The sequence below is a fragment of the Pseudochaenichthys georgianus genome, chromosome 23 (assembly GCF_902827115.2).
Source record: "Pseudochaenichthys georgianus chromosome 23, fPseGeo1.2, whole genome shotgun sequence".
NCBI classification, from domain to species: domain Eukaryota; kingdom Metazoa; phylum Chordata; class Actinopteri; order Perciformes; family Channichthyidae; genus Pseudochaenichthys; species Pseudochaenichthys georgianus.
Genome location: NC_047525.1, coordinates 5,620,986 through 5,646,191, shown reverse-complemented (window position 1 = coordinate 5,646,191; position 25,206 = coordinate 5,620,986). Strand labels below are relative to the sequence as shown.

The 25,206-nt window shown below is 40.5% G+C and overlaps 1 protein-coding gene across 1 annotated transcript in view; it reads left to right on the top strand.

The window, feature by feature from the left end:
• The first annotated feature begins 3,590 nt into the window (after nt 1-3,590).
• LOC117439216 (monocarboxylate transporter 2-like) overlaps nt 3,591-25,206 on the top strand; it is a 70,895-nt gene continuing 49,279 nt past the window's right edge. Inside the window, exon 1 of the mRNA XM_034075023.2 lies at nt 3,591-3,667. The gene's annotated coding sequence lies outside the window, so the exon portion shown is untranslated. The remainder of the gene's footprint in view (nt 3,668-25,206) is intronic.

The window sequence follows — 25,206 nt, the reverse complement described above, 5'->3', positions numbered from 1 at the left end:
TAATGTACAGCAAACCAAAACACAAGAGCGGCGCTCAAAAGAGAAAGGACAAGAGAGAACAAGGAGATGTAAAGGCTAAACAGACAAAATTAGACAGTTTTTTTTGTCATACATCGTCCTCGAAATTGAACACTAACGTTGGTAATGTTGACGTGCAGCGGCAGCCGGAGCCGGAGGCTAACGATAGCTCACCTGCCTCACCATCATCTAGCTCCACAAGTGAAGCTGTATCCGTGGCTGTGCGACCTTCTTCTCCAGCCATGAGCCAGGAGGAGAGGATGGATTTGGCTGTGCCCGGCGGTGGTCCTACAGTTCCCGCAAGGGCCCCGCCCCCAACCGATAGGGGACTCTATGGCGCTATTGAGACACCCGACGCCAAGATCAAAGGCTATATTATAGCAGCCGGTCCATGTAGGCCTATCGGCCCATTCCCCAGAGACACACATCAAGGAAACAGGTGTTTCTCCGAGATGTATTACACCACCACTACCAGAGCAGGTATCAAACTGCCACGGACATGGCTGTGTTACTCCCCCACCCTGGACTGTGCCTATTGTGAGCCGTGCTGGCTGTTCGCAGACCGAGGTGCACCGTTCTACAGTGATGCGTGGACATGCGTTGTCTGCGAGGATTGACTCACATGCACAATCACAGGTCCATGTCGGAGCGTGTGTCATATATGAACAGTGGAAGAAAAACGGGAGAATCGATGCAAACATGGAGAGGAATGCAAGGAATGTTGCTAATTACTGGAGACAGGTACTTGAGCGTATTGTCAACGTTACAATCACTCTGGCCACTTGTAACTTGGCTTTTAGAGGACATAGGGAGATTCTTGGACAGCCCAACAGTGGAAACTTTCTCAATATGATATAACTTTTAGCATGTTACTATCCGGTTCTGAAAGAACTTGTTGAGCGACCACAAGGTTCTGTGAAATACTTGAGTCCAGCTGTTCAAAATGAGATAATCTACATAATCGCAAAGCGGGTGCAGTGCGACATTCAAGTAGAAATAAATAATGCTCCGTTTTATGTTGTTTGCATAAGTAGGCTATATTTTTCGTTTCGTTTATTTAATTAGTTAATTTCAAGACAACTTTGGGAATTTTGTTTGTTTGTTATGAGTTTTAAATATATTTTGAAAGTGGGGAGAGAGAGAGAGAGAGAGAGAGAGAGAGAGAGAGAGAGAGAGAGAGAGAGAGAGAGAGAGAGGCAGAGAGAGGCAGAGAGAGAGGCAGAGAGAGAGGCAGAGAGAGAGAGAGAGGCAAGCAACGCTGAGTTGGGGGGGGGGGGCCCAAAAAAATATTTGCACCGGGGCCAATCACAACCTTGTTACGCCACTGGCTTGTCGTGAAAGGAGATTAATTTAGTTCCTTTTCTGCATAACTTTGTCACAGACTTCTTGTCACATTCAAACTTTATCACAGACTTCAGCAGAGCTTCAAAAAAGACGTAAACCCACGTTGAGTTGTACAGTGTAACAGCAAAACACGCAGTACCAGCACATGAACAAACATTAGTTCCTAGGCACAAGAAACACACACGCATATCGGTTTAACATGTAAAACAAACTGTATTAAATCATGCCATATTTAACGATTATAAAATAACATGAAATAAAGTACTTATTTATCTAATTGAACTATGAAATTAATTGTGTTATTCTTTTTAATTAAGGCGACTTCGTTACGTCATTGACATCATGCATTACAGTCGTGCTCACTGAATGTGCCACTTCAACTTTATTAACTGAAAAATCTACTTTCAGATCTACCGACTCAACTGCCACTTCAGCTTCTCATTATTGTACACATTATTTTTACTTTACTTTAAAAATGTATCCTGTTGCATGTTACCTATACTTTTCGCACATTTTGGATGACCTCAATATCAAATTCAATGCGGACAAGAGAAAATAAATATCAATAGGATGTTTTTAACTTGTGTATCATGTGAAGCAACAGAACAATGTGAATTTAGAAAAGAAGAAACCAAGATATTTAGGATCAAAATGTGTGTTTTGTTTTATACAGTAGGGAGAAGGGGGTAAATTGAGCCAGTGGGTAAATTGAACCACCCCCTGTAACCAGGCAACGCCTTATAGTTGTAATCATGTGACCAGAAATTATGCAAGCTCCTCCCATTTCTCATTGCCTGTGAAAGAGAGATGCTCATTGTGGTCTGGTAAGTAAACATTTTTACAAAAAAACGTGTTTTGCTTGTCAAAGTAAATGTTCTAGATGTCAGCTAAATCGTCAAAAAAAAAGTCAAAAAAAGTATCCAGGTTTAAACGCATATATTGTATATGTTGATGTGTTGGCAGCGTATTAAGTCATGTGAATAATTAAGCTAAAGATAACTCTGAATTGTAATGCTAAGCTATTTTTTATAAAATGGTGGCTATGGGGTAAAGTGAACCATGGGCCTTGGGGTAAGTTGAGCCAGTTTTCCAATGGAGAAATGAATGAAAGTAGGCCAAGTTGATAATAAGAGCTCATAGGCTACATTTGAAGTTGCATTTACCCTGTGTTTGATTGGTAAGATGTATGAAATTGTATCACCATTTGTATGATTACTTTCCTTTTAACATGTTAAAAAAAAATTAATCAATTCAATCGAAATTTATATTAAAAATATTTGAAAAACTAAACTTGTATTTGGTTTGTTATTTATTGTTTATAGTTACCTTTAAGATTTGTTGTAGGTATGCCCATGTTTGAACAGTGGTTACATTTACCCCCTGACCTGGATCAACTTGCCCCTAACCCGGGGCAAGTTGAGCCACAAGACCACTTTTTCTTTAGAAGTAATATTTTCACTGCCCTTGATCAAATATGAATTCCTATCATTGCCATTGATAGGAGACATCCTGCATTATAGGTGTGTGTTCTCATTTTTACTATGTGTCATTTATCCTTGCTTAGAGGACAGCATAACTAAAAAATGGCTCAATTTACCACACTCTCCCCTATATCAGGTTTCCATTTAATGCATTTAAAAATATATTTATTAAAAAGAAGAAAAAATACCCTAAAAGAAAACAAAAAAGAAAATCCAGGCAGTATTCTAACATTAATATATTGAATATTTAAAAGTGTATTGCAATACTGCTTGTATTCTCCATTTATTACATAATGTCAGTAATCTGAACATTACGTCTCTTGTTATGTAACTGTAAGGGAATACTCTTCCTTTTTTTGTATAGATTACGTAATCCCGTTACATGTTATCTCATCTCCCCTGGTTTTATGTGATTTTAAATTACATTTCTTCGGGTCCTGGAAATCTTTTCTGACATTAAAGCCACGCTGTTCGCTGTGAGTGAAAACACTGCAGCTCTTATCAGATAACTGCCAGTGTGTGTGTGTGTGTGTGTGTGTGTGTGTGGTGTGTGTGTGCGTGTGCGTGTGTGCGTGCGTGCGTGTGTGTGTGTGTGTGTGTGTGTGTGTGTGTGTGTGTGTGTGTGTGTGTGTGTGTTGAGACCTGAGCCAATCCTCGCAGCGGCTCAGGGAGGCCGGCAGCCCGCCCTCTGCTGCTTGCTAAAACACGTCAGGCAGTGGATCGCTCAGGAAATTCAAACCGAGAGGTGTCCGCCACACACACGCATCTTCCCGCTCCAAGGTCACCGAGCCTGCACAGGACACACACAGCGCCATTCCCCACAGGTAAAGTAACATTTCTCCTGTTTATCGATGCCGCGGTTCGGACGGATTTACCCGGCTGAGTGCCGCGCGGAGGAGAACATGGTCGGCATGAATTCACCTGAGAGAGGCTCCGGCTGAACGGCTTCTGTAGTGCGTTCAGGGGGCTTTGAGAGTTTTAAATCCCTCTCTGCATCGTCAATTTAAACAACATTTAATTTTAAAGCTACTTTGACGGCTTGCGGTGCCCGGGTCGGCCCGTGTAGGCCCTGCGTTAGACTGGCTTTATCCGGTCCCTGTCCTTCAGCAGCATCATGAGGCTGCGGGGACACTGCTAACAGAGGGGCTTCTCAAAGACAGGACGGGGAGGGGGTTATCATCCCAGGGTGTGAAGAGGGATTTGGTAGGGTTCCCACAAGGTTTTGATATTTTAGCTGGGGGAGCTTTACCATTAATTATGACTAGTTTTGTATGGAAAATGCCTCAGTGCTCTCTATGTAACATGACATGTAATGTTGTATTCACACAGTCGGATGTGAGACTGAAATAAAGTCATCAGTGTTTGCAAATCCATGGATCTTTCTGTGAAATAGAGTTTGTTAAATGCTGCACAATTTTAATAAAAGTAATTAAGTTAGAGAACTCACTCAGTTGTATCTTTTAAACTGTATTATCCACATAATGTTTAATGACATTTGCAACCCCCAAAATATAAACTCATGATCATATTAAACCTAGTAGCGTAAGGTGGAACCCCTGAAGAATCCCCTGTTTAATTGTCTTTACTTTGAGGAAGAAGTGTCATTTCTTCCCTTCCTCACAGTGACACATTCTCACTTTACTGAATGAACAACACGTTGTGGTTTCCTATGTGCTGGATTTCTGGGCGAGGTGCAGTCACTTCCTGGAGCTGATATTTACCTTATATACGGGACTGATATAGTGCTGCGTACCTGGACTCACATTCAGGTTCAGGTCCGGACTCAAGTCCAGAGGTTCAGGTTCAGGTCCGGACTTATAAGTCCGGACCTGAACCCATGGCTTGTGTCAAGTTGTGTGAGTAACTAAAGTGAACTTATTGTGAGCTAATTATCAATTGAAAATTAACTCATAATCAACTCAAATTCAAACTCGTCAGGTTTATTGTGCTCCCTTCTAACTTGTGTCTACATTTCTCTACAAAGTACAAATGTAAAAAAAACACTGTTTGCCACTTAGTCTACAAATGACTTATGACAGCAACTGCAGTGAACTACTACAAAGTTCAAACATTTATTTCCTTTACCAAACTAAAGTAACCAAACAGTCCCTGAGCTGACTGAGCCTAAATCCCTAACACGTTGCTGAAAGGTAGAGTAGACTATACGCATTACACTGTTACACACCTACAGTATACACTGTAGTGACTGTACAGTCAGAGTGTACTGTACTGTCTGTACACCATGTCTTTTCTACAACTCTACATGTGTACATTATACAGTATACTACATACATAGTGATGTACATACATACTGTTAGAAATTAAAATCAATGTTGATATGGCGTAATTTTGAATTAAATACACTATTTAATTTAAATCAGTTTTATTCTGAAAAATCCGGAAGTTCACACTATTAACTTAATACTTTTATTCTGAAAATGCTTCACTTCCGGTTAGCATTAGCATGTGGCGAAATGCTACGTTTTCAAACCGTGAATCGAAGGTGAAATGACATGTGATGTTGTACACTGAGCACACTGGGATTAGCACTCATTTATTGACACTGAATAACGTTTATCAGGGAATGTTTAAATAACCACAGACACCAGAATATACGTAAATGCTAGTTTTTTTGCGAGTCCAAGTACCGGTTCCCGACGTTCCGGTTTTAACCGGACTTGAACCGAAACTTTTTACAAGTCCAGTACCGGTTCGGCGTACCGGTACGCAGCACTAGACTGATATCAATCTTTGTATTGAATTTAAACAAGAACGTGAATACGTTTTCCAAAGTGCGTGTGTGTGTGTGTGTGTGTGTCTTGGGGATACCTTGGCAGATCGGGTTTCAGGGTCAGGACCTCTTTCCATGAAGTGTAATGCATGTGTTATGTGCTACATTGCATGGCATTGTACTCCACATTGAGAACATACACTACCAGTCAAAAGTTTGGACACAACTTAAAAGTTTTTTAATTTTTATTTTAATTTGTTCTACTTTTCAGATTAATACTGAAGACATCAAAACTACGATTGAACACACAAATGCGTGTTGACAAAATTCTTCAAAAGTAACCCCCTTTTGCCTTGATGACAGCTTTTCACACTCTTGGCTTCTCTCAGTCAGCTTCATGAGGTCGTCACCTGGAATGGTTTTCTATTAACACGTGCGCCTTGTGAAGAGTTAATGTGTGGAATGACTTGCCTTCTGAATGTGTTTGAGACCATCAGATGTAGGGTTATTGGACAGTGGAAAGCCCTATTTGACTACTGTTGTAATCCATATTATGGCAAGAACCACTCAACTCAGTAAAGAGAAACGACCGTCCATCATCACTTTAAGAAATGAAGGCCAGTCGATCCGGAACATTTCAAGAACTTTGAATTTATCCTCAAGTGCCATCGAACACTTTGATGAAACTGGCTCTCATGAGGACCACATTGGTTTCTCACAGCATCTCTGTATAGTGTGTGTATTCACTCTCTGTCCTAAACGGCTTGTTGGAGCTCCTGCCCCCCCCTCCCTATGAGCCCAGTGTGCTCTGATTGGTCAGCTCGCCCACTCTGTTCTGATGAGTCCACCACCTTTACAGCGGAACATCAGTGTGTATGTGTTACAATGGAGTTTGTTAGCAACCAGAAAATGACACCAGTAATGAAAAACAGATGAGAATGCTGCGTGGGGTCTGGGTGCCGTGTTGGAGGGACGTTGCGGCGCTCGCTGCTGTGAGGAGCGGGCAGTGTGAGCTGGCTTGCTGCGGGGGATCTGCGAGACACAGCGAAACCCAGCCTGAACCCAGCCCGAGCACACACACACCTGCAGCCTGGCTGTGAGTCTGCGTGTGTGCTCAGAACGAGCCCAGGCCGAGCCCCGCCACGTCTCGTCGTCTCAGGCTGAGTTCAGGCTGAAAAAGATTGAGTGTGTGTGTGAGGAAGTCCGGATTGGTCCAACGTGACGTCACTATACCCCTTACGTCACTGTACTTACTACACTATAAGAAGAAAACGAGGCGTTCTGTGTTAGAGATTTACCCGCTACAGGGTGTACTTTGAGGGTTTTGACTCTGCAGACCGTTTACATGCAGAAAAACCTTCATAACACACAAGGGGATGGGTAATAACCGGAAACGCATGACATGGGACCTTTAAAGGCAGTGAGGAGTGGCCCAGTGGTGACTGACAGGGTTTTAATGAAGCACTCTTCATTAGAGTTCACCCGTCAGTCAAACCGAGTTTACATTTAAAGTTATTCCTTGGATTCTCTGTTCATAGAGTTTCTTTAGTTTGCTTTCAGCCATCGCAGAATCTAAAACTAAATCCATTCCTAACCTTCAAAGCCTTTATGTCTGCCCCTTATAGCCTGGCTACAGCTGGATGCATGTTGTTGCATACTGCTCTTCTGAAGGTACTTGCTAGATTTATGTAGCCTTGTTAGCACTTATACATTCTTCTGTCAGGCTGGGAAGCTGGAGGCTCAGAATGCTGTTGATGTGACAGAGATGGAGGCCTCTGGCCTCCAGCACATGTGAAGGTGAGGAGCCGAGGTTCTGGATTGGATGTTGAAGGGGGTGTTGGCAGGCCCACATGGAAAAAGTGTAATGAAAGGCCTTCCCAGCATGCTATTGTGTACACAGAGGTGTTGTGTAGGTGTGATGTAAAACAGCCAAGGAGCTGTTTCTGTAAACCACAGTCAGGGAATAGGTGTGTGTGAGGATCCATCAGAACACCTGACTGTTTTTAATCCACGTTTAGTCTCCAGGAATAATGGGATGCAACGTGTAGCGTGCAACAGTTCATTAACGTGTTTTTTCATGGGAAGATCCCCTACCTGGGGGTCTCTACCAATTTCACTGGAAGCCATTGTTCCTGTTGATTGCTGGTGCTCAAGATCAAGGGCAAGTGTGTTTACAGGGTCACTGCGGAGAGATTAGAGCTGATAAGAGAAGTGAATCGGGCTTCAGTCAACACTCAGGGCTGCTGATTGGGTTAATGATGAACCTTCACTGAAACAAAGTAAGTAGTGACACTCCAAGGTTACCTTGGAGCTAATCTTGCGTTGCCATAACACCGTGGGGGGGGGGGGCGGGCAGGTGTAGTGAGGGTCATGCTGGCATTCTGCCGCTGATTGTAGAGGTCAGGTTTCCTTTTGTAGAGTCTGAATGCCAATACCTGGAACTGTTTTCGAAAAATAAGTCTCACAAGAAGCCTCTAAATGAGCCCATGTCAAAAACGGGCACTTGCTATTTCTGCTCATAACTCACAAAAACGATCATTTATAATTTATACTTTCTGCACAAACAACACATTTTCTGAAAGCTGAGATTCCACAGATTCCATGGGTATACACCCCATCACTACAGGCACAACATTAACCAAGCTAGCAGCCAGAACATAGCAAGTAAATAATATCATTTTTCAAATCAATGACAATAATTAGGTCTTACCTTGGCTGTTTTGTGATCAAAAGTTGTGTTCAAAGGAATAAAAATGCTGCTCCGGGTTAATCCAATGTCCCGTGTCACTTTAAAATGATTACTGATAATCAATCCTTTCATTCACGGCAGAAGAGTATGTCCTACGATTAACAGTCCGTGGCTTCAGCTGCGGGAGATGCAGTTTACGCATAGCTCCCTCTCCGCAGGCGTAACATATTTACGTATTTTGAAACTGCTACTCGATTTGATTGGCTCTAACGATTCAAAAAAGGTGTCAATCACCCAAATCGACCAATGGGTTCCAGAGATAGGAGCTTGCGTAACTATAAATAAAGGCAGAAAAGCTGGTTTACGCACAGCCCACTCGTTTGAAGCAGCATACTAGGCTATAGCATAGCATAGCATAGCATAGCATGTCCCGCAGCGACAGGAGAGAAGAGAACGGCAGATCGATCAGCAAAACAGCTGGATTTGTTTTCTTTGTCTTCATTGTAACAATGGCAGCCAGAAGGAAGACTTTTTTGTCCGTCGAGGAGGCATTGGACATCGTATTTCAGGACTCTCCGTCGGAAGATAGTGATCTCGTCACGCATACAGGGGACAGTAATGACTCTGATTATGAACCCCCGTCACCGGAAAGGTATGTAATCTCTCTGTTTGTATCTATTATTTATTTGGTGTAAGAGTATTCATCTGTTTGTATCTATTTGTTATTTATTTGGTGTAAGAGTGTATTCATCTATAGTAATTTCACACACGTGACAATAACACGACGGCATCCATCTTGTGATATAATGTTCTTTCACACACTCAACAACAAACAGAGAAGATGGATGACGTTTCTTGTTCTTGTTGTTGAAATAAACAAGACATACACGTACGGTATTACATTACATTTCATTTAGCTGATGCTTTTATCCGAAGTGACTTACAACTATATACATATATATATATACATACATATATATATTAGGGCTGTCAGTCGATTAAAATATTTAATCGCGATTAATCGCATGATTGTCCATAGTTAATTAATCGCAAATTAATCGCACATTTTTGATCTGTTCTAAATGTACCTTAGAGGAATATTTTTAATACTCTTATCAACATATGAGTGGACACATATGCTTTATGCTAATGTTTATTATCATTTGAACAATGACAAATATTCTCATGAATATTAAACACAACAACCTGAACATTACAAATATTCGCCTCAATTCAACCTGGAACCTCTCTCATACAATACAAATGGGGTGTGTGTGTGTGTGTGTGTTTCTGTGTGTGTGAGAGAGAGAATGTGTGTGTGTGTGTGTGTGTGTGTGTGTGTGTGTGTGTGTGTGTGTGTGTGTGTGTGTGTGTGTGTGTGTGTGTGTGTGTGTGTGTGTGTGTGTGTGTGTGTGTGTGTGTGTGTGTGTGTGTGTGTGTGTGTGTGTGTGTGTGTGTGTGATCGTTGGAGCTATGTGCAACTCAAGGCATATGCTCGAACGGGAGCTGCCTGGACGCTGCAATCATTTTGCTGCAATCATGAGTGTGCTGACTTCTCCTCCAATGTCCCGCTGTCTGCTTCCTGCATAAAGTCAAGTGCTCGGCGCAGTTGTGTGGATAGAGCGCTCCTCTGTTTTCATTTAAACAGCTCCTTATATCCGTTAGCGCAGCTAGCTAGCACCAGATGCTAACAACAACAATGCACATAAGGTCTCTCTCTCGCTCGCGGGCCACACATACACACACCCTCCCGGTCCTCCCGATGGCCAGTCGGTGCCTGCCGGTGAGCGTGGAAGTGTGGTCTGCCACAAGCGGGCGGCAGGAGCGGGGCTGTCAGCATCAGCTTGTAGATGGTATTTGAAACTCGATGCGCTCTGAAACTACGGGGCGGCCGAGGAAAGAAAATACACATGCGTTAATCGCGTTAAAATAATTAGTGGCGTTAATTTTCGCGTTAACGCGTTATTAATATTTTAATTGACTGACAGCCCTAATATATACACATGTGTGTGTATATATATATATATATATACACGTGTGTGTATATATATATATATATATATATATATATATATACATACACACATATATGACGGACGGAATATTAATATTAAATATTGAACAGGTTATATGAAACCCGTCTCACATAATTTACACGGTATACATTTTGAGTGATATAATGTTATTTCACACACTCAACATTGATGTTCTGCTGTTGTTGTAGAGAAATTGTTTCTGATTTGAGTTACATTTTTGAAAGTACAAGCCAGAGAATTAATCTATTTGTTTTTTCCACATTTGTTTTCACAGTGAGGAAGGCGATGAGGATATGGCTTCTGGATGCCCGAGTATTATGGGGAAGATGCCACCAAGGTCAGGAGGTACTGCAGGAGGTGCTCTGATGCTGGCAACAGAAGGGTGAAGACACCTGTGTGCTGCAGGAAGTGTCAGGTCCCTCTGTGCTTCACTTCCAAAAAGAACTGTTATGACTTACTGGAGTAATACTGTAACATTCAGGGTTTGTATAAAGTTTTTTTTTTTTACCCAAAAAATGCTTCTGGTATTGTGTGTTGCTAATTTTTTTTAAATAAATCTGCTCTAGTTGGAGTCAAATGTTTCCTAAGTTTCCTAATTTTTACTGTGCAAGTAACATGCATCTCATGCAAAGAGGGAACTTCCCACACACACTTAAAAAAGGAGTGTTAAAAAATCTGATTTTCAGCTTCCAATCAAACTCTTTCCATAACTGACTATTAATTCCTTTATGGCTGCCCACACATAAGCTTTCCCAGACTGCATCTTCGATTATAATGTTTAGTTCCAATTCCCATGTATCTCTAACATTCCAGGTGTTCTGGGAGTCGTCTGCCACAAGCCTCTTATATAAGTGAGAGACATGTTTCTTATTTGGGAAGCATTTTTCTGCAATACTAATAAAATATGCTTCTATAATGTTTGGATTTTTTTGGATTGCTTCTCTTTCCTTGTGGCTTGTAATATAGTGTCTTATCTGGAAGTACCTATATAAATCATTTGACGGGAGCCCATATTGTTCTTGAAGTTGGGAGAAGGATTTGACATCTGTTCCATCAAACATTGTGATGAGACCTTTATCGGCCCATCTTTTAAAACCTCCATCCCTTACAGATGGAAGAAACTCTATATGGCCTATAATTGGCATGGCTCTTGATATTGATTCTGTGCTCCTGAACATTTTGTTAACTGCCGTCCACAACTTCAGGGTATGCCCTATCCATTCGTTCTCAATCTTAACTTTCTTGACAGATTTTATATCAATAAAAGTCCAAATTGATAACGACACACCCTTAGTTGCACTCTGCTCAAGCTGTGCCCATCCTGTTTCCTCGTCCTTTCTAATCCAGGCCACTATAGCCGTTAACTGAGCAGCCCAATAATAATATTTCAAATTTGGCAGGCTTAAGCCTCCCTTCTCTTTTGGTAGAAAAATAGTTTTAAGTCTTACTCTGGGTCTCTTATTCTGCTAAATAAACTTAGATATAAGTCTATTTAACATGTTGAAGATGGAGGCTGGAATTCCCACGGGAAGGGATCGAAATAGGAAGAGTAATCAAGGGAGTAGGTTCATTCTTACAGTCTCTACCCTTCCGAATAGCGACAGGCGGAGAATTTCCCACCGTATCATGTCATTCTTTATTTGCTTTATTAATGTATTATAGTTAGCCTCACATAAATGCATTGGGTGGTGAGTAATGAAAATCCCTAGATATCTAAACCCCTGCTTGGACCAACGGTAAGAAACATCCTTGTTTAATTGTGTAGGCCAACTCCCTGTTATCATCATTGCTTCTGATTTAATTGGATTAATTTTGTATCCCGAAATGGCCCCATACTTAGACAAGCACTGCATAAGAGCTGGAATAGAAGATGGGGGGTGTTTTATAAAGAGTAAAATGTCATCTGCAAATAAGGATATTTTATGTATTGACCCTCCCTCGTCCGCTATTCCTTGAATCTGTTTATTTTGGCGTATAGCCTCCGCTAAGGGTTCAATACTGAGTGCGAAAAGAAGAGGTGACATTGAGTCGCCCTGCCTCACCCCCCTCTCTACTTTAAAAAAATCCGAACAATGCCCATTTACTCTTATTATTGATTTAGGATCCTTATAAAGCAAACTAATCCATGTAGTACATTTTTCTCCAAAACCCATTTCCAATAATGTTTGTTTAAGAAACAGCCAGTCCACTCTATCAAAGGCTTTCTCAGCATCTAGGCTGAGAAGCATTGAAGGTTGTTTATCTTTTGCGGCTATTGACTGAAGGTTTAGGCTGCGGCCCCACGAGGACGAATTCGGTCGTTTGCGTTACTGTTTAGTGTCATATAGACCGTTCAGCCACACGAGGACGACCGAATATGGCACTAAACGACTGAGGAAACGACAACGGGTCCCAAGGTGGATAGAAATGCATACGCCACTCTCTGGGGGGTCAAACAGCTCCGTGTGTGCGCCCTATACGGACATTTTCAGATCACTGATAGTGATTGCGCAATAGCCCCGCCTCTCCCCACCTCTTCTGCTCACCTCCGCTTACCCCGCGCCAGTGCTGAAGTGTTTCGCCACCAACAACAACAACAATGGCGGATCGCAGAGTTGCTATCGTGCTCCGGACGCTATTGACCATGCTACAGTTGTTTGTGCAACATCTACAGCAATAATGATGAGGCAATAGCCCCGCCTCTCCCCACCTCTGCTGCTCACCCCCACGTCAAAGTAAACTGCACCCTGAATTCAGATTATTTATCTTTCTCTCGCGAGTGAAGTCTAATCTGACAGGACGGAGACACGCAGCTCTGCTCACCTGAAGCTCCTCCCGCTGCAGCAAAACACACACTTCAAGTCAGATCATCACCCTTAGCTATTTTAATTACCTCTCAAACTAAACTAGTTATAAATATGTTTATTTTTACAGTCGGCCGGGTCACTGATTACTGGATCAGCTGCTGCATGAGACAGACACTGACGCTGTCCGAAGAGAGGGAGGAAAAAGAGAGGCTCCGTGTATTTTATCATATTATATAGAGTCGTTATTCATTTGTTTTAAAGCTCAATAAATAACAAAGAAGACCTTTGACCGGCACTTTTATAATTTTGTCCGGAAGATTTCAACTTTAATACATGCTGACTGGCGAAAAACTCTGCCCGGTTCCCTCGGCCCCCACCGCGGAGAATAAACAGAAGGGCAACCATGACAACCATGCTTCTTCGCTGCTTTTGTGGAGGAAGTTACAGCGCCACGTAGAGGCTCCTGCATATGTACTGCAGCTTCTCCAGCGGTTGGAGCTAAACGGAGCGGTCTCGTGTGGGCAGACACTATCCGGATAATTATTGCATGTGGACGGAAGCCGTTTGCGATTGCGTTTGCGTTAATCCTATGCGTTTAGCCGTTTTCGTCCTCGTGGGGCCGCAGCCTTAAAGCTCTCCTCACATTATTTGTCCCTTGACGACCTGAAATAAATCCTGTCTGGTCCGGTTTTATCAACTTCTTTAAAATATGTTGTACTCTGGTTGCTAAGATTGAAGTTAGTATTTTGTAATCAACGCATAGAAGACTTATGGGGCGATAACTAGTGCACTGTATGGGGTCCTTTCCCTCTTTATGCAGGACTGTGATGATAGCTTCTGACCACGATTTTGGGGGGTCTCCTGTATTTAATACATAATTATATACTCTACATAATATAGGGGAAAGATCATTTATGAAGGCTCTATAATATTCACCTGCAAACCCATCTACTCCCGGTGATTTGTTGTTTTTTAGTTTAGTAATAGTTTCCTTAATTTCCTCCTCTCTGATAGGCTCTACTAATTTAGATGCTTCGTCAGTTGCCAGTTTATTCATTTTGAGGGGCTTTAAAAATTCACTAATTCTTTCTTCCTTAAATTCCTGATCTTCGCTTTTATACAGTTGCGCATAATATTTTGCAAAAGCATCTGATATTTTCCTAGGATCTGTTTCTGTCTGGTTAGTTTCAGGATGTTTAATTTTGGAGATAATGCGGCTGGACTAAGTTGAAATGCCAATAATCTGCTAGCCTTATTTCCCATTTCGTAATATTTTCTATGTATGAACCTGAGGGCTCCCTCTGCTTTGTAAGTTAATTCTGCATCTAGCTTAATTCTAACTTCCTTCAACTTTTTGAGTACTTCCTCTTTTCTAGATGTCTTATGTTCCCTCTCTAATCTTTTAATTTCTGTTTCCAATTCTTGTTGTTTCGCCAGTCTTTGTTTCTTTAATTTAGATCCTATAGAAATAATGTTGCCCCTAATCGTGGCCTTACCAGCATCCCATAGCACCGAGGGGGAGACCTCACCATTATCATTCAAGGCAAAATATTCAGATATTGCAGAACGTATTTCCTGTTTTATCCGGTTATCTGCCAATAGTGAGACGTTAAGTCTCCAGAACTTAAACCATTTATCTAACCCCAGATTAATGTTCATAGAGACAGGACTGTGGTCTGAGATTGTTATTGGTTCAATTGCTCTTTTATCCGGTATGTATCCTTTTTTTAACTTCCATGTACATGGGACATGAACGTAAAGTCTTTGTCACTTGGGTGTAGGTGTCGCCAGATATCAACTAATCCCAGCTCCTTCATCATGTTTAAGACATTTCTGGACATTTTAGGCAGGGGTCTTATTGTTACGGGTAATCTATCCATGTTGTTGTTTAATGTGCAATTGAAGTCCCCCCCTATGAGTATTATTCCCTCTCCATTATCCGCCACTAGGGCTGCAATCTTTTTTAAAAATAAATCGCAGTCTTCATTTGGTGCATACACATTTAAGATAGTTATTTTTAGACCAGCTATTGTTCCAATTACCATAACATAACGACCCTCAATATCCTGGAGGACTTTCTCATTGTTATAGTATACTGATTTGTTAATTAAAATAGCTACTCCTCGTTTTTTACTCTTCCCACATGATGCACTATAGATTTGATCCACCCATTCTCTCTTTCATTTTAAATGTTCTATTTCAGATAAGTGAGTTTCTTGAATCAGAGCTACCGAGCATTCCATTTTCTTTAATTGTCCCAGAATCTTTTTCCTTTTAATCGGGTTGTTAATTCCCCTTACATTATAGCTAACAATATTTAAGTAAGCCATAATCTCTGTTTAGCATTAGAGTAAATAGCCCTGCCTGCTTGAAGACACATGAAAAAACGTTGCCTAAATCGCATAAACAAAAACAAACTGTAGAACGCAACATATGTCAGGAGAAACATACAAAAAACACTTAAAACATCAAACTGAACTTCCACCTGTCCAATCAGACACAGCAAACGAACTATAGCTGTGACAGATCCCCACTGGCGCTGGGGCAGAGAGTGGGTGTGACCAGCCCTCTCTGTGGATTACACATAGAGTGCTAACCTGACCAATAATACACTAACATGTAAAAAAGGTCTAAGTGAGTGTAATTCACTCACTCCGAACTAAGAAAACGGGCTCCGCCAGAGCCTAGAATTGGTAAATAAAATATTAAAATATCTTATGAGAACAACTAATTTGTAGTATTTGCACAAGTAACAACCACTTATAACCTTTTTCCACTGTCAGTGTGTTACCGTTACTGTGTGCAGAACAGAGCCAACTCCCAACCGGTTTCAGTCACTTTGGTTTTTTAAACGGCATCGGGAGACGATTTAAGCTTCTTCTTGCAGGAATGTCCTGAGATCCGATGCTGACAGTACCGTGTCTCTTCTCTTCTTCCCGCTGCTCCTCCATCCGTCCTTTAACTCATCCTCCGTGCGTTCTCTTTCTCCGCAGCGCACGTCGACTCCCAGGCCTTTCAGCACCTCTGCAGCGCTGGACAGTGTGGTGGAGGTCTTCTCCCCCGTGCCCAGCTTGAGTTTTAACTGCGCTGGGTATACACCTCGCCAGTATGTCCTTCTTTTTTAGCTGCTTGATGACTTCGTGCACCTTTGCCCGCTTCTTGTGTAACTCGGGAGAGTAATCTTGATCAAAAAATATCCTTTTATCTTGGAAGGAGACCTGTCCCTGACTCCATGCCTGTCGTATCACCAGATCTTTAACCACTGCGTCCAAAAATCTCACGATGATGTGTTTTGGAGGGGCTGTCGGGTCTCTATGTGGCGTAAACGGGGGTGAGCGGTGTGCTCTCTCTATCTTAATATCCGTTAGTGATGGTATTTAAAGCACCTTGTGTAACAGTTCTTTAATAAATTCTGCCATGTTTCCTCCCTCACTTCCCTCTGGTACCTGAAAGATTCTCACACTATTTCTTCTCAGTCTATTCTGCAAGTCGTCGCAGGTGGCTGAGAGGGCAATATCACGGTGGATCAGGTATCGGAGCGCCCTCTGATGCCGCACCGCTACGTCCTCGGCCATTCAGACTCTGTCCTCCAACTTTCCAATCCTCCCTTCATGTTCGCCCATTTGAACTTTTATATCTAGCACCGTCTGTTCCAGTCGATCCAGAGACATTTTTGTTTGATTATGCCCCTCTTGATTTTCCTTGCGGAGTTTCCCCAGCTCACCCATCAACGTAACTTCATGGTCCGACTCGCACATGTTGCTATCTGTTGTCAAGCTAGCGCTAGCTGGGCTGGCCGGTCTCCGTTGTTTATCGTTTTTTTCCTTTGAGATATCTTGTTTGTTGGGGGCTTTGTTTCTGGTTGACGAGCTCATCATGCAGGAGTGCTCTTTCTTATTTTTTAAAACGTCTTATATTACTAGTTGTCTCTATTTTTGTGTATAGTCTGGCGGAGCTCCACTTCTAAGTTGCTGCTTCTCCCATGACGTCACCGGAAGTCAGCTTGAATGTTTTAAGATGTAAATCATAAAACGTGTAAGAAAAAATATATGCTGTTCGATTGATACTGCTACGTTTTTGAAAACCAATTTTTTTTATTCATCATCAAAAATGTATATGTAGTCTATACAGTTGAGGCCTAAATTATTAGCCCCCCGGGAGTTATGGAACATTTTCCTAAAATTCTTCCCAATGTTTCCAACATTGATAAAACTTGATATAATCAAACATTCACCAGTGCTATTTAGTAGCTTTTGGTACATTTTTGAACATAAAATAAGTTTTTAGGCTTGCTTTATATCAAATATAGTGAAAAAAGGGTTGGTCAAAAATATTAGCCCCCAGGCCATTAATAGTCAATAGTGTACCCATTCTGAGCCACAACTGACAACAACCTCTTAGAGTAGTTCTTTACTACGTTGGCACAGGTCTCTTGAGGGATTTTGGCACATTCTTCCATTGCAAATTGTTCCAGCTGGTCCAAATTGTGTGGTTTCCAAGCATGGACATTCACTTTGAGCACCCGCCAGATTCTCAATAGGATTCAGATCTGGGCTCTGTGCGGGCCACTCCAGCACCTTGGTTTTGCTGTCCTTTAGGAACTGTTGGACCAAGTTTGATGTGTGCTTTGGGTCATTGTCTTGTTGGACGACCCAGCGACGACCTAAGCGAAGACGAAGAGCACATATTTTCATATTATCCCTCAAAATGTCAACATAATTATAATTTTTCATGATGCCTTGCACCCGAACAAGGCTCCCTGTGCCTGAGGCTGCAAAACAGCCCCACAGCATGATGTGTTCTTAATAGGGATGTGCATCTCCATCACTGAGGATGATGCGCATCTCATACGTTGCCACGATACGATACATTAACGATACATTTGAAACGCCAGGCGATGCGATGCAATACGATTCACCCCTGTTGCAATACAGTTTGATACGATTTGATTCAACATTATGGAAAATAATGATACTTCAATATGGTACGACAGAAGATTTTTGTTTTATTCCTTATATTAAGCAAATCATACATTAACAAAAAAGTGCTTTACATATTTGGTTCTCTCTACTAGTACTGCGCGCCCCATCATGCTGTTTATTTTGTACCTTTTTTACCTTAAAAAACTCTACAGAGTACAGTACAATTGTATAACACCTCACTGTTAAACAATTTAAGGATGCATTGCCCAGGATTAACAATGTGCAAATAACAGCTACCATAGAGCAATGCCCATACAGCTGCTGACTGATGTGCTTAACACTCATCCAGAGGCTAACTCACCAGTGAGCAGAAAGCAGTGGTTTCTATAGGAACAATAAAGAATACAAATAACCTTTCACAAACAGGTATTTCATAACTGCTTACAGTAAGGAAGACATTTAAACTATTATTGGCAGTCACAGGCTGCTGTAAACTAAACACCACTCTCTGACAGAACACCTCACTGAGTGATTTAACTCATATGTCTAACTTTCAGGTTTGTCTTTTCAGCCGCAGACCCCATGTCGCCTCTTTATGTGCGTCGCTAAGTTCCTCGTACTACTTGTGTAATTTAAAGTGGCACGGCATCGTTTACAATTTGCGAGCGATTTTTCAAGTTGACCGTCTTTCTTGAAAAATCCGAAGTGTTGCCAAACGTTTGATTTGTAGGTATTTTTCGGTGCGCTGTGTTTCTCTTTCTCCTCGACTTCCATGTGTGTTGATAACTGAGACTCTCGGCCTCCGTAGTGCGAAGCAAAGATCAAAGATCGTCTCTGCGGAGTGCTGACAAGATGAGAGGATATTATATGAATGAATCGTTTTTTTTACTGATGCAAAGACGCTACAATCGATGCATCGCGAGTTCAACCCAAACTGTAGCCGATTACAATAGTTTTAGTTTTAATAGTTTTTGATACTTCACATATATTGTTAATATACAGAATAAATAGTAATGGCCCCAAGACTGAGCCCTGAGGCACCCCACATGTAACCTGCAGTAGTTGTGATGTATGGCTTTGTAGTTCAACGTACTGTTCCCTGTTATGTAGGTAGCTGGATACTAGCCATGATAGTGCAACACCTCTAATGCCATATCTCTGTAGTTTTTTTATTAATAACTCATGGTCAACAGTGTGAAATGCTTTTTTAATGTCCAGAAATATCCCTATTGCATATTCTTTCTTTTCTATTGCCTTAGTAATGTATTCCATACATTCTATAACTGCAAATTATGTAGTTCTGTTTGCTCTGAAACCATATTGTTGTTCATAGAGTATGTTATGTTTGTTGATGAAGTCATTTAGGCTTGTATAGTAGATTTTTTTTCCAGTATTTTAGAAAACTGTGAGAGCAATGAAATTGGTCTATAGTTTGACAGTACATGTTTATCTCCAGATTTATGTATTGGTATGACTTTAGCAGTTTTCATTTTATTTGGAAATACACCGGTTTGTATTGACTGATTACAGATGTGAGTTAGTGGTTTGGCTATACATTCAATAATGTTTTTAACTGTATACATGTCAATATCATGACAGTCTGTAGACCTTTTACTAAGTTTTTTAACTGTGTCAATAATTTCATTTTGATCAGTGCCTCTTAAGAATATAGTTTCCTTCACATATATATCTTTACTTTCAACACCATCACTACAACCAGTATTTGGAATTTCCCCAGCTAGACAAGGACCAACATTGACAAAGTACTTATTGAAATCTTCAGCAACTGAGGTCATGTCATAAACTACTGTATCGTGTTTTGACAGAAAACTGTTTGGGTATTGTGCCTTTCCATTTCCTTTTTTAATAATGGTATTTAATACATTCCATGTGTTTTTAATGTTATTTTTGTTATCCTCCAATAATGTGTTGTAATGATCCATTTTGCTACATGGTATTATCTTTGTTAGTTTGTTTTTGTATGTCTTGTATTTTTGTTCAGCCTCTACTGATCCATTCTTTAAGAAGTCTTAATTCATTTTTCGTTTTACATGCATTTAATATTCCCTTAGTGATCCATGGTTTTTCAGCATATTTTTGTTTCACTATTTTCTTTACACAAGGACAATGTTTTTCATACGGCCCTGATAGAATATGTAGAAATGATTCATAGGCTTCATTTGCATCTGGTACATACACTTTGTTCCAGTCTCAATAAGGTATCAGAGTGCCTGTTTCTTGGAGTCCTTTTATGCTGATTGAATGCTCAGGTGTGGCTTGAAAGCTGATTGGTTGATTAGGTGTGGTTTGAAAGCTGATTGATTGATTAGGTGTGTTTTGAAAGCAAAAATTCACATGGGGGCTAATATTTTTGATCAACCAATTGTTCACTATATTTGATATAAAGCGAGCCTAAAAACGTATTTTACTTCCCAAAATTTACCAAAAGCTACTAAATAGCACTGGTGAATGTTTGATTATATCAAGTTTTATCAATGTTGGAAACATTGGGAAGAATTTTAGGGAAATGTTCCATAACTCCTGGGGGGCTAATACTTTAGGCCTCAAGCAACTGTAGATCATCTTTACTGTTTTTTGGCAGTTAGGGTCCGTGAAGTGTTTCACTAACAGGTCCTTCCACCACTTTAGCTTTTTCATTCTACTGATAGGTAAATGACTCTTTCTGAGATTGCACAGTGCTGTATGTCACAGGGACTGTGCTACATGTTAGCTGCTTCACAATGCAGGGTTTTGAATGGTAACCCTTGTATCATGAGTTTTATTGTATCGCCAGATTCTTGCCAGCATACAGCTCTAAGAAGTATACATGTTAACTACAGATGTCTCCTTTCCCCCTAACGCTGATTCAGTTATTTTACCAACACAGCACCTGTCAATCAGCTGACCTTCTGTTGTCATTTATTACAGTTCACATTAAAAACACTATTAACTCAATGGCTGAGTTTCGTCTCTTAGTGAAACAAGTCCAGTTATCACCTAAGAAGTCAGAAGAAAGCTTTAATAAGTGGAAAGAGGGGAAGATACAAATTGTTCTTTCTCTGAATGATACTTTTACTTTTACCATCAAGCTGCACTAATACACACTTTTTACATTAGCAATTACTGAAATGACTATGTGTAATCTGAAAGGAGTTGCTTGTAGTGATGAACCCACAGAGAAGCTGCCAGTCCTTTCAAGCAGTTTTCAGAATCACGTTCCTGCAGTGACTCAACATTATTATACACGTCTCCCTCACTGAAACTCACCTGAAATACCACACTGTCTCATTCTCAGCAGGGCCCATTTTGTAAATTAAACCTGAGATCCTGCGTCTGTCCAAGCAACAAAGAAGGCAGTCTTTTAGGCTTTCTGCCAGGGTCCTAAGTGATGTCCTCGGAGACACACACACACACACACACACACACACGCACGCACGCACGCACGCACGCACGCACGCACGCACGCACACACACACAGCTGCACTCATACAATGTCGTCCTGTAACCCAGCCTAATGAGCCTTTACCTCTTGGATGATTTGATAATAGAAACTCTATTTTAGTTCCTGACTCCTGCCTCCTCCTTGCTGCTCACTTACTCACATTTATTGTTTTTAATGAGGTCACCAGTGTGTGTGTCTGTGTGTGTGTGTGTGTGTGCGTGTGTGTGTGTGTGTTTCCATGGTTAATGGGTCTTGTGTACCTGCTGATTGTCTCCAGCTTCTTTAATGGGAGGCTTTGTGTTGTTCTCTATTCAGTGGATTCTTGAAGACGAGCTGTTGCTTGTGGTGATGCTATGACTTCAATTAATTATTAAAGGAAGGCTCCAGTCATTAGATAGTTAATAAAAACTTCAATATTTAGTGAAACATTATGTTTAAACCATACCCTGAAGAAATCAGCAATATTCCCAGGTAAATAATGATTTTATAGCTCTTTTTTGATCAAAACCTGTATATTCCGTCAGGCAGCTGCCATTTTCAGTAGTCACATGATCCGAAAAACTAGGTTGTGACGTCATCTATGCGTTCACTTTGTAAACACACAAACAGCTCATTCGACGAAAACATGGCGGAGTATTTGAGTTCGGACTCGTCAGCCGAGAAATAAGTTTTGAGCAATGTGGAGAGATTGGATGGGGGAATTCAGCCATACAGGTTCGAGCCAAGTGGCCAGAACCGTCAGGAATCCAGGGACAGTGACGATGAGGATGAACAGCACGTGATCTTGCTGGAGACAATCCCTTTACTCGTGCAATTGATTTCGGGGGTGAGTAGGGAGACCTGTACATGAATGGTGTACTTGCGATCGGTGTGTAGCCATGGACAATCCTCTTATGAGGATTGTCATGAGCTTGTTGTCATGAGCTTGAAGAGCTTGAAAATAAACTGTTCACAGACGACTTGGATTGCATATGTTTACACAGGGAAATCGACCTGTCATTTACAGGAGTATTTGTGTATCGACCATATTCAATAAGAAGTTTATGGTTGTTAATTATAAAGCGTGTCAAATGGATTCTGTCTACAATTGCATGGCAAGGACATGAAGGACAATGACAGATAATTTTCAAAACCAAAACTTTACTAAGTATAGCCATGATAAAATAAATCAAAAAGCATATCTACAGAATGCACTCTTTATAGAACAATGTAGGCTAGGAGTCCTAACATAATAATGGTACAATGTAGTAAATTCCATAGTAGTTAATCAATCAAATAAAAAAAGAAATCAGTCTTCCCACAAGTTTCTAGGAATCAGGTGCCACAGAAACTCACAACATTTGTTTTTATTTCAGAACGTTCAGATTGGCGGCATACAGGCAGTTCACTTGCTGGTGTCACAAGAGGCTTGGCAAAGGTGTGCGGAAAGTTATCCCCAGCTGTGTTGTCAAAGTAATACGAGAGAAATACCCAGATCCACAAGAAAACTACACTGGATTCAGAGAGGCTGATGAAACTGACAATGTGTATCCAGACTAACTTTCTACCAGATAATTCACATAGGCATCAATTTCAAAGATTTTTTCCCTCCTGGAAATCTTGGTTACACCTCCGACTCAATGGACATTAGGGCTGTCCCGAATACCATTTTTCGGGCTCCGGATATTCGGTAGTAATCAGCAGCGAATATTCGAATATTCGGTGCGGAAAGATTTTTTTTTTTAAGGAAGATTTTTATTTTTTTAAATAACTTTTTGCTGTTAAGCAGAAGTGCAGAAAGAGCATACTATTACGATTTATATTTATTTATTGTCTCAGTACTCGCATACGTTAAAACTAAATGTGTCCTCTGCATTTAACCGAGCCGCAGTGCAGCGCCTGGAGACCAAATATGGTTCCAAATTACGTTTTACAACCTGAAGATACAAAACACATATTTATGTTATAACAACAATGCTTTTAATAACATAGCCGTAACAGTAGGCCTAACAGTGTAATACTTGTTACGATACAGTAAACAGTATTTAAATAAATGAAGAACGAAAAATAAATGAACAATGTATACCATGTATTGCCTTAGTCCCAGATGTTCCCACATTGCTCCTATTATTTTCACTATTCGGATCAAATTGAAAAACTAATATAAAAAAACAATTCGGTTGCTTGCTTGCAACTATTTTCCAAGCAAAGTAAGTGCACGATTTTATCATGTGTAACGTTACTGTTTAAATGGCGGATAAAGCAGCTTCATCATGGCAACTTGACAACAGCTAAGCTAAGCTAAGCTAGGCTAGTACTTACAGCATCCGGTGACTTTTCAGAGTTGCTGTGCCACCGTGGTAGGCCAGTTTCTTGTCGCATATTTGGCACACTGCCTTCTTCTTACCATCGTCCAATTTAAAATGGTCCCACACAGCTGAAGTCTTCGGCATTTTGTGTTCAGGTGTGTGAAACGAGGTGAAGCGTGCCGTTTGCGTTCGTGACTGTGAGTGAACGCGATGTCAGGAGCACAGGCTGAGATTGTATATATTTCCGCATTTTAACAGTGCAATTCAAAAGTATAAATATAGTATAAGAATATGGAAATTCGCCTTTATTGATAGCATACATTTAGGAAAAAATTTGAATTGAAAATAAATAAAAAAACGAATATCCGAATAATGAAATTAAAACCCGAATAGTTGACCAACGAACGAATATTTGAATAGTCGAATATTCGGGTACAGCCCTACTGGACATTTAATTAAATATATATTAATATGAAAAACAAAATATGAAATCCATTATTTGCCTCACTCTCAGGGAAATACTGCTGAATAAGGCAGGCTTTAAAAAAAAATTCATTTGCTGTAACCCTACCTACTCAACATTTTAAGCAAATAAAATATTTTGAGTAGACAAATATAATAAATTCCCACAAAAAATTCAATATTTTTCCATTTTTCATGCAGATTTTATCATTTTCTAAATAAAATAATTTGCCTTACCTTAACCTACCATTTAATTTTGTCACTTTAGGGTTACAGCAAACAAAGAATATTTTAAGGCCAGCCACATTTTTCTGTGGTTCCATTCATGAACCAGAGCCCACAAATTCATGATGTAAGCTTTCCATGACATGCATGATAAAGTTACAATAATGTGCAATCACTTTGTGATACAGAAAAGTTCAATCAAAATCTAGTCAACCCTTACAAGACTGCCCTAAGCTATGTGTGAGAGTGGTGAACTGCTGAAAGATGTTATCCAAACATTAATGCTCAGAACTAGTCAATCTTTTCATACATGCCTTCTACCATAAAAAAAATCAACCAGTTTTGATTCCTTTATGCTTCTACACAATGACATACCTTGTAATGTTAGTAGTGTCATCACAATCTTCAGTTAATGGCAGCCCCCATAGAATTGGTCAAATTAAACTAAAAATCACTTATAAAATTGTTTTATCTAACAATGTTTTTGCGAAACCTTCAGAATATCTATTGTTAGGCATAATATATCTGCAGAATGATTTCTGTAATTTATACCAATGAGTGAAGGCTCCCTTAAGACCTAGTCTGATTTCAACATCAAAGTGGCACTGTACAATTGATTTTTCACCTAAAAATGTCACAAAATATTCAGAGCATGGGCATTTAGGTAGAGTTTTTTTTTCTAAAACGGGTATTCTGGAGTGTTGCATTTACGACTTCACTCTTCTCAGGTTTCTCAATATCAAACATGTTTTGATTAACTTCTGGAAGCTGAACATGAGACT